The sequence below is a fragment of the Schistocerca gregaria genome, chromosome 8 (assembly GCF_023897955.1).
Source record: "Schistocerca gregaria isolate iqSchGreg1 chromosome 8, iqSchGreg1.2, whole genome shotgun sequence".
Classification (NCBI taxonomy): domain Eukaryota; kingdom Metazoa; phylum Arthropoda; class Insecta; order Orthoptera; family Acrididae; genus Schistocerca; species Schistocerca gregaria.
Genome location: NC_064927.1, coordinates 6,235,349 through 6,255,000, shown reverse-complemented (window position 1 = coordinate 6,255,000; position 19,652 = coordinate 6,235,349). Strand labels below are relative to the sequence as shown.

Below are 19,652 nucleotides of genomic sequence, written 5' to 3'. Positions count from 1 at the left end.
TACACTCCGACATCCTCTCCCGAATTCCTCTCACCCGATTTGGACCTACTGCCTCCCTTGCCCCTGCTCCTTCCCCTTCCTCCCCCCGTCAACCCCAACCCCCACGTCGCCCGCCGACCCTCACCGCCGTGATCACTCGGCTTAGCCCGACGATCACGGAGGAAGAGGTGCTGGCGGAGTTGAAGGCCCACCCGTACCTGGAGGTGCGAGCTGTTCGCCGCATTTTCAACTCTGCGGGCCCCACTCGCCTTATGCGAGTTTTCTCCGAACACGCTCCCTCCATCGACCATCTCCTTAAGGAGGGTGCCCTCCTCTTCCACCGCCGGTATAAGGTTGACCCCTCCCGCTCCCCACCACAATCCATTCGCTGCCAGAGGTGTCTGCGTTATAACGCACACCCAACATCAGAGTGCCGCGAGGCCCCAGTCTGCCCGCATTGTAAGCAAGCGCACTTCCTCCGGCAGTGCCCCAACCTTCAGTCTCCTCCCTCCTGCAATACCTGCAACCTCCAACACCCTACCTACTCCCAGAAATGCAAGGCTCGACCTCCTCCATCCGCTCCTGAACTCACTGTTCCTCTCCGCCCTTTGGATGACCCCACCCCTCCTGGCAATTCCCTCCGTCCTCCCCCCACCGCAGAGGACATCATCAGGTTCGTCACAATAGTGCTCCAGAACGTCCATCCCTTTCAGCGTCCCCACACCCTCCACCAGATTTCCCTCGCTGCCCGTTCCGTGTTCCACCTCAACACCTACGCCACCTATTCCCACAACCAGGCCCATTTCACCTTCTCCCATCTCGACACCCTCGTTTAAATTCCCATTATGGCACGACAGCACCGTATCCTGTTCAATAACATCCGCTCCCTTCCCACCAACAAGCACCTCCTTATGCATACCCTTACGACCCACCGTGTGGATGCCTTCCTTCTGAACGAAACCTTTCTTCAGCCCCACCACACCGTCCACACCTCGCCCTACCTCCTTCACCGGTCTGACAATCCACTCCAGATAGCGCGTGGCGGAGTTGCCATTGGCCACCACCGCCAGATCCCTGTCCGGCTCCAACCCCTCCTTCCTGACCCCACAGAACACTTGATCCTTAGTCTCTTCTTCCCCGGCCTTACCCTTACCTGTGCCACCATCTATGTCCGCCCCGCTGCACCTATTCCTTTCGACTTCCTTTCCTACATCGACCGTACCTTCTCCTCCTACGTGATCGCCGCCGACCTTAACATCCATAGTCGTTCTGCCGCCCAGTTACGGCGGTGGCATCGGTTCCTTGCCACCCTCCAAGGCGACGTCCTTCCAATTCCCCAACACACCCGCCCTGAATCCCATACCACTCCCGATGTCGTCCTAGCCTCCCCCACCCTGCTTGGCCGCATAGCGGTGGACGTCCTTGATCCCATTGGCAGTGACCATCTCCCTGTCCTCCTCACTGTATCAGACGGTCGTCGCCCCCGTCCCGACCCGCGCCATGACCCTCCCCCGAAATTTGTCCATGACTACTCCCGTGCCAACTGGAATGCCTACCGGGACTCCCTTGCTCTCCAGGTCGATAGCCACCCCCTCACCTACCACCAACCTGATGACGTTACCCGTGCTGCCTCCTTTCTCCAGCAGACCTTGTCTGAGGCCGTGGAGGCCCACGTCCCTACCATTGCCATCCATCCGCACCGCCCCACCTTACCCCCACAGGCCGTCCTTCTCCTGCGTGAATCCCGCCGGCTCTACCGTGCCTTCCTTCACACACGTGACCAGGACACACTACGACGCCACCGGCAACTACAGCGACACATCAGGAACTTACTCACGGCAAAGAAACGCCGGGACTGGCGACAGACATGCACCCGTCTTAATGCCACCTTACCTATCAACTCGTCCAAGTACTGGTCAGCCTTCCGCCGCCTTACCGGATCTAAACCCTCTCCCTACTACCCTCTCCTTCATGATGACCACCCCTTCCCTGATGCCCTTAGTAAGGCCAACCATTTCGCCTCCTACCTCTCCGATATCCTTACCATCCCTGACGATCCCCAGTTCAATTATTCCCTCTTTCCTGATGTCCGTGATCGAACTGATACCTCTGTCCCCCCGCTTGCTCCTGGCTTCCAGTACTTGGACAACATCACACACACAGAACTAAATACCCCAATCACCACTCAAGATATCATTGCTACACTTCGCCCTAAACGCAACACTGCTCCCGGTCACGATCGTGTTACTTACCGTCACCTCCGTGAAGCTCCTGCCTCCTTCCTCTCCACATTGGCCAGGCTCTACAATGTGGTCCTGTCCACCGGCTACTACCCCGACCTGTGGAAAACCTCCCGGATCCTGATGTTCCTCAAGCCCGACAAACCGCCTTCCGCTGTCTCCTCCTACCGTCCCATCAGCCTTACCTCGGTCTTCAGCAAGGTCCTGGAATCCATTCTTACCCGCCGCCTACACAAGCACCTTCACCAACACCGCCTCCTCCCCCCTACCCAATGTGGCTTTCGGCCGTCCTTCTCAGCCGATGACCTCCTCCTTCACCTCACTCACCTCCTCTCCGAACAACTCAATTCCCGTCGTTCCGCCATCTTCCTTTCCCTCGACCTCGAACGCGCATATGACCGTGTGTGGCATTCCGGTCTCCTTTTCAAGCTCCAAACCTTTGCTCTTCCTCTCAACTATGTCCGTCTGGTCGCTTCCTTCCTTTCCCACCGTCCTTCCTATGTCACCATCCACAACACTGATTCCTACACCTTCTACCCCTCCGCCGGTGTGCCCCAAGGTTCCGTCCTTTCCCCTCTTCTCTACCTCCTTTACACGGCGGACATGCCTCCACCTGCACCTCCCCTACACCTTCTCCAGTACGCCGATGACACTGCCTTCCTTGCCCTCGCTCCCACCCTGCAACGCTCCCAGCACCTTCTCCAATCCTATCTTGACCGGTTCACCACTTGGTGTAACCAGTGGTTGCTCAAGGTCAATCCTTCCAAGACCCAGGCGATCATTGTAGGCAAAACCACTCGTTCCTTCCGTCTCCTTGATTTCTATCTTACTATTTATGGCCGTCCCATCACCCTCACACCTACTCTCAAGTACCTTGGTGTCACCCTCGACCGTCGCCTCTCCTGGAACCCACATCTCCGGACGATCCAAGCCAAGGCACGCTCCCGCCTCCGCCTCCTTAAGCTCCTTTCTGGCCGTACATGGGGTCTGGACCCTTCCACCATCCTCTACACCTACAAGTCCCTCATCCGTCCTATCCTTTGCTATGCTCATCCCGCCTGGATCTCTGCCCCTCCTACCTTCTACAAGTCCATTCAGATCCTAGAACGCCATGCGCTCCGCCTCGCCTATCGCATCCGTCTCCCTTCCCCCACGCGGATCCTCTATGACCTGATTCCCTTCCCGCACCTCCTCCTTTTCCTCGAACGGTTACGGATCCTCTACACCTCCCGCAAGCTTGATCCTCCACACCCTCTTGTCTCTCCCATCCTCTCCCACCCCAACCCGCTGCCGCGCCTGCATTCCTATATCCCACCTGCTCTCCATCTTTACACCCTCCACACCCTCTCCCTCGGTGGCTTCCGTCAACTCCCCCTCCCTGATGATGCCCTCCTCCCCTCCATCTACCCCTCCTACCAACTTTGAGCCTTACCTTCCCTCTCCTCTCCTTTTCCTGTGGGCACCCTCTCTCCCTTCTCTCCCTCCCTCCCCTCCCCTTTCTCCTTGGGCTTCCACTCCCCCTACCCTCCCCCTTCTCCTCCATCCCTCTCCTCCACTGGCATCTTCCCCTCCCCCTCTCTCTCCTCTTCCCCACACCTTTTCCCCTTGGCAGGCCACGACTCTGCTGTCTTCCATCAGTTACTTTCATCGTCCTACGCCGAAGACCATCGCATGTGTTTGTGCCTCGACTCTCCTGCAGTGTGTTTGTGTTTCGTCGTTTGTGCTCCGCTGGTTCACGTGTGGCCATCTGCCATCTGCGTTTGTGCACCGTGTTTCTCCGCTTTTATCCATTGTGCTACGCACGTGACCGACTCCGTTTTAACTCTGTTTTGTCTACTGTTTGTACCCCGCCGTCTTGATTGTTTTTATATCTCACTCATCTCTGTTCTGTGTATACTCTGAGGCCGAAGAGCGGCATACTTGGTCCGCTGCCGGCCTACCTGTTTGTCACAGGTATTAAAATCACAATAAAGGAAAAAAAAAAAAAAAAAAAAAAAAAGCGGTTCAGCTTAAGGTGGGACGAGGCACTCTGAATTACATTTTATAGATGTATTTCTCACATATGTCAGAGCCTCTCGCGGTCGTCGTCGTCGTCGTCGTCGTCGTCGTCGCCGCCGCTTCTGCAGAAGTAGCAAATGGCCATCGTGGCAAATGCGGCGAGGCACGCCCTGCCTTCGATTCCGTATGCACAAAGTGTGTGGTCTTGTTTCCCAGTCGATATTTGTTCGGTCACGTAAGAGGTTGAATGTAACGAATGGGTGGGAAAGAGCAAGGGCAGCGGCTGTGTAGAACGAAAACACAAATTATCAGGGGTGTGAGCGTTTCGAGATGAGTCATATAGAAGTTGCACTTCGTCGTCAGTGACTGTGTGGCCTAATGGATAAGGCGTCGGACTTCGGATCTGAAGATTACGGGTTCGAATGCTGTCACGCTCGTGTTTTATCAGTTCTGAAAAAGAAACATACCGTTTTAATGTAGCATTTGAGCAGTACGAAACCGTCTGAATGTTGCTGTTGACCATTTTGTGCTTGGAGATGCTCTTGAGCTTGAAACACACACTACAAGACCGGTGTTAACTAGCGAAATGGTCGGCAGAGTGCCGTCACCGCGAGTTTCCACTGGCACTTGCACATCTAAAACAACGTCGGAAAGTAACTCGTTCGCCTTTTGAGTCACATCAAGTATGAGTGTTAATTTTGACGCCACTAGCTCTGCAGGTTGTCATGCAATTCCTTACCTCTCAGAAATGATTATGAAATAAAAGTGAAGTACGTGACGAGTGTGACGTTAGGAAAACATTAGGCAGCATGGAGAGATTCTGTATGGGACCACCCAACCCAAACGAGTGCTGTGTGACGTGCTGACCGGCAAGTATTCACCGAAGCAGCCCGGCTAGCTCAGTCGGTAGAGCATGAGACTCTTAATCTCAGGGTCGTGGGTTCGAGCCCCACGCTGGGCGAAACGGAATTTTGTTCCGCTGCAGATGTAAATTACCGTTTTTCTGATTAACGTGATGTAATGGAAATAGCAACTTTAAACTTTGCCTACGTCTCTGTCAGTCGCAAGGAAACTGTATTTGAAGGTGAAGGTGATTTTGTAGACATGTGTGAAAGACATGTTCTGAAATGCAAGTGTTGTTGTTTGGAGAGGACATCGGTTACGTGTCAGATGTGTAGCCAAGCAGTAAAGGGACGCCATAGCTGCAAATATTAGTCGGTAATATGAAGTGTTGTCAGCTGAAGTCTGATGATCCAGACGACCGTAAGGACGAAGTACGCAAAAGTACCGCTAGGCCGCGCCTCTTTAGCTCAGTGGTAGAGCACTGGACTAGTAAACCAAGGGTCGTGAGTTCCATCCTCAAAGGAAGAAGTCGAATTTTGGAAATCAGTTGCGTGTCGTGGCCGTATAGCAAACAGTATCTGTGATGACGAACAATTAGCGACATGCCTTTCATTAAGATTTACTCTCAGATGTGATTAAGGCGAATGGCGCAGATAAAGCCTTTGCTAAAGCGGTTCAGCTTAAGGTGGGACGAGGCACTCTGAATTACATTTTATAGATGTATTTCTCACATATGTCAGAGCCTCTCGCGGTCGTCGTCGTCGTCGTCGTCGCCGCCGCTTCTGCAGAAGTAGCAAATGGCCATCGTGGCAAATGCGGCGAGGCACGCCCTGCCTTCGATTCCGTATGCACAAAGTGTGTGGTCTTGTTTCCCAGTCGATATTTGTTCGGTCACGTAAGAGGTTGAATGTAACGAATGGGTGGGAAAGAGCAAGGGCAGCGGCTGTGTAGAACGAAAACACAAATTATCAGGGGTGTGAGCGTTTCGAGATGAGTCATATAGAAGTTGCACTTCGTCGTCAGTGACTGTGTGGCCTAATGGATAAGGCGTCGGACTTCGGATCTGAAGATTACGGGTTCGAATGCTGTCACGCTCGTGTTTTATCAGTTCTGAAAAAGAAACATACCGTTTTAATGTAGCATTTGAGCAGTACGAAACCGTCTGAATGTTGCTGTTGACCATTTTCTGCTTGGAGATGCTCTTGAGCTTGAAACACACACTACAAGACCGGTGTTAACTAGCGAAATGGTCGGCAGAGTGCCGTCACCGCGAGTTTCCACTGGCACTTGCACATCTAAAACAACGTCGGAAAGTAACTCGTTCTCCTTTTGAGTCACATCAAGTATGAGTGTTAATTTTGACGCCACTAGCTCTGCAGGTTGTCATGCAATTCCTTACCTCTCAGAAATGATTATGAAATAAAAGTGAAGTACGTGACGAGTGTGACGTTAGGAAAACATTAGGCAGCATGGAGAGATTCTGTATGGGACCACCCAACCCAAACGAGTGCTGTGTGACGTGCTGACCGGCAAGTATTCACCGAAGCAGCCCGGCTAGCTCAGTCGGTAGAGCATGAGACTCTTAATCTCAGGGTCGTGGGTTCGAGCCCCACGCTGGGCGAAACGGAATTTTGTTCCGCTGCAGATGTAAATTACCGTTTTTCTGATTAACGTGATGTAATGGAAATAGCAACTTTAAACTTTGCCTACGTCTCTGTCAGTCGCAAGGAAACTGTATTTGAAGGTGAAGGTGATTTTGTAGACATGTGTGAAAGACATGTTCTGAAATGCAAGTGTTGTTGTTTGGAGAGGACATCGGTTACGTGTCAGATGTGTAGCCAAGCAGTAAAGGGACGCCATAGCTGCAAATATTAGTCGGTAATATGAAGTGTTGTCAGCTGAAGTCTGATGATCCAGACGACCGTAAGGACGAAGTACGCAAAAGTACCGCTAGGCCGCGCCTCTTTAGCTCAGTGGTAGAGCACTGGACTAGTAAACCAAGGGTCGTGAGTTCCATCCTCAAAGGAAGAAGTCGAATTTTGGAAATCAGTTGCGCGTCGTGGCCGTATAGCAAACAGTATCTGTGATGACGAACAATTAGCGACATGCCTTTCATTAAGATTTACTCTCAGATGTGATTAAGGCGAATGGCGCAGATAAAGCCTTTGCCAAAGCGGTTCAGCTTAAGGTGGGACGAGGCACTCTGAATTACATTTTATAGATGTATTTCTCACATATGTCAGAGCCTCTCGCGGTCGTCGTCGTCGTCGTCGTCGTCGCCGCCGCTTCTGCAGAAGTAGCAAATGGCCATCGTGGCAAATGCGGCGAGGCACGCCCTGCCTTCGATTCCGTATGCACAAAGTGTGTGGTCTTGTTTCCCAGTCGATATTTGTTCGGTCACGTAAGAGGTTGAATGTAACGAATGGGTGGGAAAGAGCAAGGGCAGCGGCTGTGTAGAACGAAAACACAAATTATCAGGGGTGTGAGCGTTTCGAGATGAGTCATATAGAAGTTGCACTTCGTCGTCAGTGACTGTGTGGCCTAATGGATAAGGCGTCGGACTTCGGATCTGAAGATTACGGGTTCGAATGCTGTCACGCTCGTGTTTTATCAGTTCTGAAAAAGAAACATACCGTTTTAATGTAGCATTTGAGCAGTACGAAACCGTCTGAATGTTGCTGTTGACCATTTTGTGCTTGGAGATGCTCTTGAGCTTGAAACACACACTACAAGACCGGTGTTAACTAGCGAAATGGTCGGCAGAGTGCCGTCACCGCGAGTTTCCACTGGCACTTGCACATCTAAAACAACGTCGGAAAGTAACTCGTTCTCCTTTTGAGTCACATCAAGTATGAGTGTTAATTTTGACGCCACTAGCTCTGCAGGTTGTCATGCAATTCCTTACCTCTCAGAAATGATTATGAAATAAAAGTGAAGTACGTGACGAGTGTGACGTTAGGAAAACATTAGGCAGCATGGAGAGATTCTGTATGGGACCACCCAACCCAAACGAGTGCTGTGTGACGTGCTGACCGGCAAGTATTCACCGAAGCAGCCCGGCTAGCTCAGTCGGTAGAGCATGAGACTCTTAATCTCAGGGTCGTGGGTTCGAGCCCCACGCTGGGCGAAACGGAATTTTGTTCCGCTGCAGATGTAAATTACCGTTTTTCTGATTAACGTGATGTAATGGAAATAGCAACTTTAAACTTTGCCTACGTCTCTGTCAGTCGCAAGGAAACTGTATTTGAAGGTGAAGGTGATTTTGTAGACATGTGTGAAAGACATGTTCTGAAATGCAAGTGTTGTTGTTTGGAGAGGACATCGGTTACGTGTCAGATGTGTAGCCAAGCAGTAAAGGGACGCCATAGCTGCAAATATTAGTCGGTAATATGAAGTGTTGTCAGCTGAAGTCTGATGATCCAGACGACCGTAAGGACGAAGTACGCAAAAGTACCGCTAGGCCGCGCCTCTTTAGCTCAGTGGTAGAGCACTGGACTAGTAAACCAAGGGTCGTGAGTTCCATCCTCAAAGGAAGAAGTCGAATTTTGGAAATCAGTTGCGCGTCGTGGCCGTATAGCAAACAGTATCTGTGATGACGAACAATTAGCGACATGCCTTTCATTAAGATTTACTCTCAGATGTGATTAAGGCGAATGGCGCAGATAAAGCCTTTGCCAAAGCGGTTCAGCTTAAGGTGGGACGAGGCACTCTGAATTACATTTTATAGATGTATTTCTCACATATGTCAGAGCCTCTCGCGGTCGTCGTCGTCGTCGTCGTCGTCGTCGTCGTCGTCGTCGTCGTCGTCGCCGCCGCTTCTGCAGAAGTAGCAAATGGCCATCGTGGCAAATGCGGCGAGGCACGCCCTGCCTTCGATTCCGTATGCACAAAGTGTGTGGTCTTGTTTCCCAGTCGATATTTGTTCGGTCACGTAAGAGGTTGAATGTAACGAATGGGTGGGAAAGAGCAAGGGCAGCGGCTGTGTAGAACGAAAACACAAATTATCAGGGGTGTGAGCGTTTCGAGATGAGTCATATAGAAGTTGCACTTCGTCGTCAGTGACTGTGTGGCCTAATGGATAAGGCGTCGGACTTCGGATCTGAAGATTACGGGTTCGAATGCTGTCACGCTCGTGTTTTATCAGTTCTGAAAAAGAAACATACCGTTTTAATGTAGCATTTGAGCAGTACGAAACCGTCTGAATGTTGCTGTTGACCATTTTGTGCTTGGAGATGCTCTTGAGCTTGAAACACACACTACAAGACCGGTGTTAACTAGCGAAATGGTCGGCAGAGTGCCGTCACCGCGAGTTTCCACTGGCACTTGCACATCTAAAACAACGTCGGAAAGTAACTCGTTCGCCTTTTGAGTCACATCAAGTATGAGTGTTAATTTTGACGCCACTAGCTCTGCAGGTTGTCATGCAATTCCTTACCTCTCAGAAATGATTATGAAATAAAAGTGAAGTACGTGACGAGTGTGACGTTAGGAAAACATTAGGCAGCATGGAGAGATTCTGTATGGGACCACCCAACCCAAACGAGTGCTGTGTGACGTGCTGACCGGCAAATATTCACCGAAGCAGCCCGGCTAGCTCAGTCGGTAGAGCATGAGACTCTTAATCTCAGGGTCGTGGGTTCGAGCCCCACGCTGGGCGAAACGGAATTTTGTTCCGCTGCAGATGTAAATTACCGTTTTTCTGATTAACGTGATGTAATGGAAATAGCAACTTTAAACTTTGCCTACGTCTCTGTCAGTCGCAAGGAAACTGTATTTGAAGGTGAAGGTGATTTTGTAGACATGTGTGAAAGACATGTTCTGAAATGCAAGTGTTGTTGTTTGGAGAGGACATCGGTTACGTGTCAGATGTGTAGCCAAGCAGTAAAGGGACGCCATAGCTGCAAATATTAGTCGGTAATATGAAGTGTTGTCAGCTGAAGTCTGATGATCCAGACGACCGTAAGGACGAAGTACGCAAAAGTACCGCTAGGCCGCGCCTCTTTAGCTCAGTGGTAGAGCACTGGACTAGTAAACCAAGGGTCGTGAGTTCCATCCTCAAAGGAAGAAGTCGAATTTTGGAAATCAGTTGCGCGTCGTGGCCGTATAGCAAACAGTATCTGTGATGACGAACAATTAGCGACATGCCTTTCATTAAGATTTACTCTCAGATGTGATTAAGGCGAATGGCGCAGATAAAGCCTTTGCCAAAGCGGTTCAGCTTAAGGTGGGACGAGGCACTCTGAATTACATTTTATAGATGTATTTCTCACATATGTCAGAGCCTCTCGCGGTCGTCGTCGTCGTCGTCGTCGTCGCCGCCGCTTCTGCAGAAGTAGCAAATGGCCATCGTGGCAAATGCGGCGAGGCACGCCCTGCCTTCGATTCCGTATGCACAAAGTGTGTGGTCTTGTTTCCCAGTCGATATTTGTTCGGTCACGTAAGAGGTTGAATGTAACGAATGGGTGGGAAAGAGCAAGGGCAGCGGCTGTGTAGAACGAAAACACAAATTATCAGGGGTGTGAGCGTTTCGAGATGAGTCATATAGAAGTTGCACTTCGTCGTCAGTGACTGTGTGGCCTAATGGATAAGGCGTCGGACTTCGGATCTGAAGATTACGGGTTCGAATGCTGTCACGCTCGTGTTATATCAGTTCTGAAAAAGAAACATACCGTTTTAATGTAGCATTTGAGCAGTACGAAACCGTCTGAATGTTGCTGTTGACCATTTTGTGCTTGGAGATGCTCTTGAGCTTGAAACACACACTACAAGACCGGTGTTAACTAGCGAAATGGTCGGCAGAGTGCCGTCACCGCGAGTTTCCACTGGCACTTGCACATCTAAAACAACGTCGGAAAGTAACTCGTTCGCCTTTTGAGTCACATCAAGTATGAGTGTTAATTTTGACGCCACTAGCTCTGCAGGTTGTCATGCAATTCCTTACCTCTCAGAAATGATTATGAAATAAAAGTGAAGTACGTGACGAGTGTGATGTTAGGAAAACATTAGGCAGCATGGAGAGATTCTGTATGGGACCACCCAACCCAAACGAGTGCTGTGTGACGTGCTGACCGGCAAGTATTCACCGAAGCAGCCCGGCTAGCTCAGTCGCTAGAGCATGAGACTCTTAATCTCAGGGTCGTGGGTTCGAGCCCCACGCTGGGCGAAACGGAATTTTGTTCCGCTGCAGATGTAAATTACCGTTTTTCTGATTAACGTGATGTAATGGAAATAGCAACTTTAAACTTTGCCTACGTCTCTGTCAGTCGCAAGGAAACTGTATTTGAAGGTGAAGGTGATTTTGTAGACATGTGTGAAAGACATGTTCTGAAATGCAAGTGTTGTTGTTTGGAGAGGACATCGGTTACGTGTCAGATGTGTAGCCAAGCAGTAAAGGGACGCCATAGCTGCAAATATTAGTCGGTAATATGAAGTGTTGTCAGCTGAAGTCTGATGATCCAGACGACCGTAAGGACGAAGTACGCAAAAGTACCGCTAGGCCGCGCCTCTTTAGCTCAGTGGTAGAGCACTGGACTAGTAAACCAAGGGTCGTGAGTTCCATCCTCAAAGGAAGAAGTCGAATTTGTATCCGGTTCCTGCCGCTGCCGCCGCTGCCGCCGCCGCCGCCGCCGCTGCCGCCGCCGCCGCCGCCGCCGCCGCCGCCGCCGCCGCCGCCGCCGCCGCCGCCGCCGCTCCCTGCCCGTCTTTCTTTCTGTCGTCTCTGCTTACGTCTTACCCTTCCTCTTCGTCAGTCTCTTGTCCTTGTCCTTTGACTGTCCCCTGTTATTTTTCCTCTTTTCCCCTCTCCCACTTATCCTCTCACCATGACAACCCCCACAACTACCGCCACTACCACTGCAATCGTGTACACGTCCCCCTCACTTGCTGCCACCACCATCACGTGGTGTGCTCATTCACCGCCTCCCCCATATATTCCCCCCCTCCTCACTCTTCCCACCCCCGCTCCTTTTGTTGCTCCCTCCCCTGTTCCTACCCCCCATGCCTCACGTGACCCATTCCCTCCCCTCCCACATGTGACTCATGCCACCCCCGCCAGGGTTGTTGCCCGTCGGGCCACCACCCACGCCACACCATCATCATCGTCATCACCATCACCATCACCATCACCATCGCCCTCGCCATCGCCAGTGCCAACCACTGCCACTGCATCTTCTGTGGCGCCAGCTCCAGCCCCAGCGCCAGCACCAGCACCACCACCAGTGCCTGCACCGCCGGTGGGACCTGCCGTCTCCCGCCATCTCCCGGTCGTCCCCATCCCCCACACCTCTTCCCGTCCCTCTCCCGCTGTGAAACGTCCCAGCGGCACCCCAGCCTCTTCTGCTCCCAAGAAGTCGCAGACTCTCCCCCCTCCAACCCCCCAGGATGCCATGGATACCACCTCACCTTCCCTATCTACTCCCTCCTCTACCTCCCCCTCCTACAGGTACCTCCTTTCTCACCCTGATCCCTCTCTCCTGGAGGCCCGCAATCTTACCCTTCTCCTCCGCCAGCACTTCCCCGGAGCCCCGATCTCCCTTCTCACTCCCCGTCGGGACTCCGTCCTGATCACATCCCCCAGCCCCACCCTCCACTCCGACATCCTCTCCCGCATTCCCCTCAAACGGTTTGGTCCCCATGCCTCCCTTGCCCCTGCTCCCCCCCCTCCTCATCCCGACAACCCCAGCCGCCCCGTCGCCCACCGACCCTCACTGCCGTGATCACTCGGCTTAGCCCGATGATCACGGAGGAGGAGGTGTTGGCGGAGCTGAAGGCCCATCCCTATCTAGAGGTTCGAGCTGTCCGCCGGATTCACAATCCAGCCGGCCCCACCCGCCTCATGCGGGTGTTCTCCGAGCATGCTCCCTCCATAGACCTCCTCCTCAAGGAGGGTGCCCTCCTCTTCAACCGCCGTTATAAGGTCGACCCCTCCCGCTCCCCTCCACAGTCCATCCGCTGCCAGAGGTGCTTGCGCTATAATGCACATCCTACATCTGAGTGCCGCGAGGCCCCCGTCTGCCCGCACTGCAAAGAAGCGCACTTCCTCCGGCAGTGCCCCAACCTTCAGTCCCCCCCCTCCTGTAACACCTGTAACCTCCAACACCCAACCTACTCCCAAAAGTGCAAGGCCCGACCCCCTCCCTCCGCTCCTGAACTCACTGTCCCTGTCCGCCCCTTGGATGCCCCCACCCCTCCCGGCAATTCCCTCCGTCCCCCCCCCACAGCTGAGGACATCATCCGCTTTGTAACCGTTGTCCTTCAGAACATCCACCCCTTTCAGCGCCCCCACACCCTCCAGCAGGTATCCCTTGCCGCCCGTTCCGTCTTCCAGCTCAACACTTACGCCACCTACTCCCATAACCAGGCCCATTTTACCTTCTCCCGTCTCGACACCCTCGTCTAAATTCCCACTATGGCGCGACAGCAACGTATCCTGTTTAACAACATCCGTTCCCTTCCTGTCAACAAGAATCTCCTTATGCATACCCTCACCACCCACCGCGTGGATGCCTTCCTCCTAAACGAAACATTCCTCCAGCCCCACCATACTGTCCATACCTCGCCCTACCTCCTTCACCGCTCTGACAACCCCCTCCCGATAGCGCGTGGCGGAGTTGCCATTGGCCACCATCGCCAGATCCCTGTTCGGCTCCAACCCCTCCTTCCCAACCCCACGGAACACCTGATCCTTAGTCTATTCTTCCCCGGCCTCACCGTTACCTGCGCCACCATCTATGTCCGCCCCTCTGCCCCTATTCCTTTTGACTTCCTTTCCCACATCGACCGTACCTTCTCCTCCTACGTGATTGCCGCAGATCTCAATATCCATAGTCGCTCCGCCACCCAGTTACGGCGGTGGCATCGGTTCCTCGCCACCATCCAAGGAGATGTCCTTCCTCTTCCCCAACACACCCGCCCTGAATCCAATACCACACCCGATGTCGTCCTAGCCTCCCCCAATCTCCTTGGCCGCATAGCGGTGGACGTCCTCGACCCTATTGGCAGTGACCATCTCCCTGTCCTTCTTACCATATCAGACGGTCGTCGCCCCCGTCCCGATCCTCGCCTTGACCCTCCCCCCAAGTATGTCCATGATTACTCCCGTGCCGACTGGAATGCATACCGGGATACCCTTACTACCTGGGTCGATAGCCACCCCCTCACCTACCACCGCCCACATGACATAACCCATGCCGCATCCTTTCTCCAGCAGACCTTGTCTGAGGCCGTGGAGGCCCACATCCCTACCGTCGCCATCCACCCGCACCGTCCCACTTTACCCCCACAGGCCGTCCTCCTCCTTCGAGAATCCCGTCGTCTCTACCGTGCCTTCCTCCACACGCGTGACCGGGACATACTACAACGCCACCGGCAACTCCAGAGACACATCCGGAACTTGCTCGCGGCTAAGAAACGCCGGGACTGGCGACAGACATGCACCCGTCTTAATGCTACCCTACCTATTAACTCGTCCAAATACTGGTCAGCCTTCCGCCGCCTTACTGGATCAAACCCCCCCCCTTACTATCCTCTCCTTCATAATGACAATCCCTTTCCTGACAACCTTAGTAAGGCCAACCATTTTGCCTCCTACCTCACCGATGTCTTTACCATCCCTGACGATCCCCAGTTCGATTATTCCCTCTTCCCCGATGTCCGCGATCGAACTGACACCTCTATCCCTCCACTAGCTCCTGGCTTCCAGTACTTGGACAACATTACACACACTGAACTCAATACCCCTATAACTACTCAAGACATCATCGATATACTCCGCACCAAACGCAACACTGCTCCTGGTCACGACCGTGTTACTTACCGTCACCTCCGTGAAGCTCCCGCCCCCTTCCTCTCCACCCTGGCCAGGCTGTACAATGTGGTCTTGTCCACCGGCTTCTACCCCGACCTGTGGAAAACCTCCCGGATCCTGATGTTCCTCAAACCCGATAAACCACCTTCCGCTGTCTCCTCCTACCGTCCTATAAGCCTTACCTCGGTCTTCAGCAAGGTCCTGGAATCCATTCTAACCCGCCGCATCCACCAGCATCTCCACCGGCACCGCTTCCTTCCCTCCACCCAATGTGGCTTTCGACCATCCTTCTCTGCCGATGACCTTCTCCTTCACCTCACTCACCTCCTCTCCGAACAACTCAACTCCCGTCGCTCCGCCATATTCCTCTCCCTTGACCTTGAACGCGCCTATGACCGAGTGTGGCATTCTGGTCTCCTCTTCAAGCTCCAAACCTTTGCTCTTCCTATTAACTACGTCCGTCTGATCGCCTCCTTCATTTCCCACCGCCCTTCCTATGTCACTATCCACAACACTGATTCCTACACCTTCTACCCCTCTGCCGGTGTGCCCCAAGGTTCCGTCCTTTCCCCTCTTCTTTACCTTCTTTATACGGCGGACATGCCTCCACCTGCACCCCCCCTTCACCTTCTCCAGTACGCCGATGACACCGCCTTCCTTGCCCTTGCCCCCACCCTGCAACGCTCCCAACACCTTCTCCAATCCCATCTTGACCGGTTCACCTCTTGGTGTAACCAGTGGTTGCTCAAGGTCAATCCTTCCAAGACCCAGGCAATCATCGTAGGCAAAACCACCCCTTCCTTCCGTCTCCTTGATTTCTATCTTACCATTTATGGCCGTCCTATTAACCTCACACCCACCCTCAAGTACCTTGGCGTCACCCTTGACCGTCGCCTCTCCTGGACCCCTCATCTCCGGACAATCCAAGCCAAGGCACGCTCCCGACTCCACCTCCTGAAGCTCCTTTCTGGCCGCACATGGGGTCTGGACCCCTCCACCGTCCTCCACACCTATAAATCTCTCATCCGCCCTATCCTCTGTTATGCCCATCCCGCCTGGATCTCTGCCCCGCCTACCTTTTACAAATCCCTTCAAATCCTTGAACGGCATGCACTCCGCCTCGCCTATCGCATCCGCCTCCCTTCCCCCACGCGGCTCCTCTATGACCTCATCCCCTTCCCACACCTCCTTCTCTTCCTCCAACGGATACGGATCCTCTACACCTCCCGCAAGCTTGATCCTCCCCACCCGCTTGTCTCTTCCATCCTCTCCCACCCCAACCCACTGCCGCGCCTGTACTCCTGTATCCCACCTGCTCTCCATCTTCACACTCTCCACACCCTCTCCCAAGGTGGCTTCCGCCGACTCCCCCTCCCGGATGATGCCCTCCTCCCCTCCATCTACCCCTCCTACCAACTTTGAGCCTTGCCTTCCCCTCTCCTCTCATTTTCCTGTGGGCACCCTCTCTCCCTTCTCTCCCTCCCTCTCTCCCTCCTTTCATCCTTACCTCCCCTCCCCCTCTCCCTGGGCTTCCACCCCCCTTTTTTCGTTTTCTCCCCTCCTCCTCCCTGGCATCCTATCTCCCCCTCCCTCCTTCCCTCCCCCTGTTTTTTCCCTTGGCAGGCCCCCAGCTTTTCGGTGTGGACAGTGCCCCTGCAAGCGCCGAAGCCCATCTCCGCAGTGTCCGTGTCTTTCGTCCCGTCTGTGCCTCGAGTGTTTCTTCATTTTCTGCTCCACCGTTCACCTGTGCTAGTGTTCTCTGTTCCGTGCTGTGCTGCCCGTCTTTTTAAAACTGAAACAGTGCTGCGTCAGTGAACGACTTCCTTTCTTTTTATTCTCTGTTGTCTTCTGATTTTTGTCCTCCATGTCTGTGTTTTGAGATTATGTCTTCCTGTTTTTCTCTCTCGTATGTTTCTTGTGGCCGAAGAGCGGCATATTAGGCCGCTGCCGGCCTACCTTTGTAGGTATAAAATGACAATAAAGGAAAAAAAAAAAAAAAAAGGTTCAGCTTAAGGTGGGACGAGGCACTCTGAATTACATTTTATAGATGTATTTCTCACATATGTCAGAGCCTCTCGCGGTCGTCGTCGTCGTCGTCGTCGTCGCCGCCGCTTCTGCAGAAGTAGCAAATGGCCATCGTGGCAAATGCGGCGAGGCACGCCCTGCCTTCGATTCCGTATGCACAAAGTGTGTGGTCTTGTTTCCCAGTCGATATTTGTTCGGTCACGTAAGAGGTTGAATGTAACGAATGGGTGGGAAAGAGCAAGGGCAGCGGCTGTGTAGAACGAAAACACAAATTATCAGGGGTGTGAGCGTTTCGAGATGAGTCATATAGAAGTTGCACTTCGTCGTCAGTGACTGTGTGGCCTAATGGATAAGGCGTCGGACTTCGGATCTGAAGATTACGGGTTCGAATGCTGTCACGCTCGTGTTTTATCAGTTCTGAAAAAGAAACATACCGTTTTAATGTAGCATTTGAGCAGTACGAAACCGTCTGAATGTTGCTGTTGACCATTTTGTGCTTGGAGATGCTCTTGAGCTTGAAACACACACTACAAGACCGGTGTTAACTAGCGAAATGGTCGGCAGAGTGCCGTCACCGCGAGTTTCCACTGGCACTTGCACATCTAAAACAACGTCGGAAAGTAACTCGTTCGCCTTTTGAGTCACATCAAGTATGAGTGTTAATTTTGACGCCACTAGCTCTGCAGGTTGTCATGCAATTCCTTACCTCTCAGAAATGATTATGAAATAAAAGTGAAGTACGTGACGAGTGTGACGTTAGGAAAACATTAGGCAGCATGGAGAGATTCTGTATGGGACCACCCAACCCAAACGAGTGCTGTGTGACGTGCTGACCGGCAAGTATTCACCGAAGCAGCCCGGCTAGCTCAGTCGGTAGAGCATGAGACTCTTAATCTCAGGGTCGTGGGTTCGAGCCCCACGCTGGGCGAAACGGAATTTTGTTCCGCTGCAGATGTAAATTACCGTTTTTCTGATTAACGTGATGTAATGGAAATAGCAACTTTAAACTTTGCCTACGTCTCTGTCAGTCGCAAGGAAACTGTATTTGAAGGTGAAGGTGATTTTGTAGACATGTGTGAAAGACATGTTCTGAAATGCAAGTGTTGTTGTTTGGAGAGGACATCGGTTACGTGTCAGATGTGTAGCCAAGCAGTAAAGGGACGCCATAGCTGCAAATATTAGTCGGTAATATGAAGTGTTGTCAGCTGAAGTCTGATGATCCAGACGACCGTAAGGACGAAGTACGCAAAAGTACCGCTAGGCCGCGCCTCTTTAGCTCAGTGGTAGAGCACTGGACTAGTAAACCAAGGGTCGTGAGTTCCATCCTCAAAGGAAGAAGTCGAATTTTGGAAATCAGTTGCGCGTCGTGGCCGTATAGCAAACAGTATCTGTGATGACGAACAATTAGCGACATGCCTTTCATTAAGATTTACTCTCAGATGTGATTAAGGCGAATGGCGCAGATAAAGCCTTTGCCAAAGCGGTTCAGCTTAAGGTGGGACGAGGCACTCTGAATTACATTTTATAGATGTATTTCTCACATATGTCAGAGCCTCTCGCGGTCGTCGTCGTCGTCGTCGTCGTCGTCGTCGTCGTCGTCGCCGCCGCTTCTGCAGAAGTAGCAAATGGCCATCGTGGCAAATGCGGCGAGGCACGCCCTGCCTTCGATTCCGTATGCACAAAGTGTGTGGTCTTGTTTCCCAGTCGATATTTGTTCGGTCACGTAAGAGGTTGAATGTAACGAATGGGTGGGAAAGAGCAAGGGCAGCGGCTGTGTAGAACGAAAACACAAATTATCAGGGGTGTGAGCGTTTCGAGATGAGTCATATAGAAGTTGCACTTCGTCGTCAGTGACTGTGTGGCCTAATGGATAAGGCGTCGGACTTCGGATCTGAAGATTACGGGTTCGAATGCTGTCACGCTCGTGTTTTATCAGTTCTGAAAAAGAAACATACCGTTTTAATGTAGCATTTGAGCAGTACGAAACCGTCTGAATGTTGCTGTTGACCATTTTGTGCTTGGAGATGCTCTTGAGCTTGAAACACACACTACAAGACCGGTGTTAACTAGCGAAATGGTCGGCAGAGTGCCGTCACCGCGAGTTTCCACTGGCACTTGCACATCTAAAACAACGTCGGAAAGTAACTCGTTCGCCTTTTGAGTCACATCAAGTATGAGTGTTAATTTTGACGCCACTAGCTCTGCAGGTTGTCATGCAATTCCTTACCTCTCAGAAATGATTATGAAATAAAAGTGAAGTACGTGACGAGTGTGACGTTAGGAAAACATTAGGCAGCATGGAGAGATTCTGTATGGGACCACCCAACCCAAACGAGTGCTGTGTGACGTGCTGACCGGCAAGTATTCACCGAAGCAGCCCGGCTAGCTCAGTCGGTAGAGCATGAGACTCTTAATCTCAGGGTCGTGGGTTCGAGCCCCACGCTGGGCGAAACGGAATTTTGTTCCGCTGCAGATGTAAATTACCGTTTTTCTGATTAACGTGATGTAATGGAAATAGCAACTTTAAACTTTGCCTACGTCTCTGTCAGTCGCAAGGAAACTGTATTTGAAGGTGAAGGTGATTTTGTAGACATGTGTGAAAGACATGTTCTGAAATGCAAGTGTTGTTGTTTGGAGAGGACATCGGTTACGTGTCAGATGTGTAGCCAAGCAGTAAAGGGACGCCATAGCTGCAAATATTAGTCGGTAATATGAAGTGTTGTCAGCTGAAGTCTGATGATCCAGACGACCGTAAGGACGAA

General features: G+C 52.2%; 7 non-coding genes across 7 annotated transcripts; all 7 read left to right on the top strand.

The window, feature by feature from the left end:
* Positions 1 to 5,105: 5,105 nt before the first annotated feature.
* Positions 5,106 to 5,178, top strand: Trnak-cuu (transfer RNA lysine (anticodon CUU)). The gene has a single exon. It is a non-coding gene; the product is annotated as a tRNA-Lys (tRNA).
* Positions 5,179 to 6,608: 1,430 nt separating this feature from the next.
* Positions 6,609 to 6,681, top strand: Trnak-cuu (transfer RNA lysine (anticodon CUU)). Its single transcript has one exon. It is a non-coding gene; the product is annotated as a tRNA-Lys (tRNA).
* Positions 6,682 to 8,114: 1,433 nt separating this feature from the next.
* Positions 8,115 to 8,187, top strand: Trnak-cuu (transfer RNA lysine (anticodon CUU)). The gene has a single exon. It is a non-coding gene; the product is annotated as a tRNA-Lys (tRNA).
* A 1,457-nt stretch (positions 8,188 to 9,644) lies between these two features.
* Trnak-cuu (transfer RNA lysine (anticodon CUU)) lies at positions 9,645 to 9,717 on the top strand. The gene has a single exon. It is a non-coding gene; the product is annotated as a tRNA-Lys (tRNA).
* Positions 9,718 to 11,150: 1,433 nt separating this feature from the next.
* On the top strand, positions 11,151 to 11,223 carry Trnak-cuu (transfer RNA lysine (anticodon CUU)). The gene has a single exon. It is a non-coding gene; the product is annotated as a tRNA-Lys (tRNA).
* Positions 11,224 to 17,745: 6,522 nt separating this feature from the next.
* On the top strand, positions 17,746 to 17,818 carry Trnak-cuu (transfer RNA lysine (anticodon CUU)). The gene has a single exon. It is a non-coding gene; the product is annotated as a tRNA-Lys (tRNA).
* A 1,448-nt stretch (positions 17,819 to 19,266) lies between these two features.
* Trnak-cuu (transfer RNA lysine (anticodon CUU)) lies at positions 19,267 to 19,339 on the top strand. Its single transcript has one exon. It is a non-coding gene; the product is annotated as a tRNA-Lys (tRNA).
* The last annotated feature ends 313 nt before the right edge of the window (positions 19,340 to 19,652 follow it).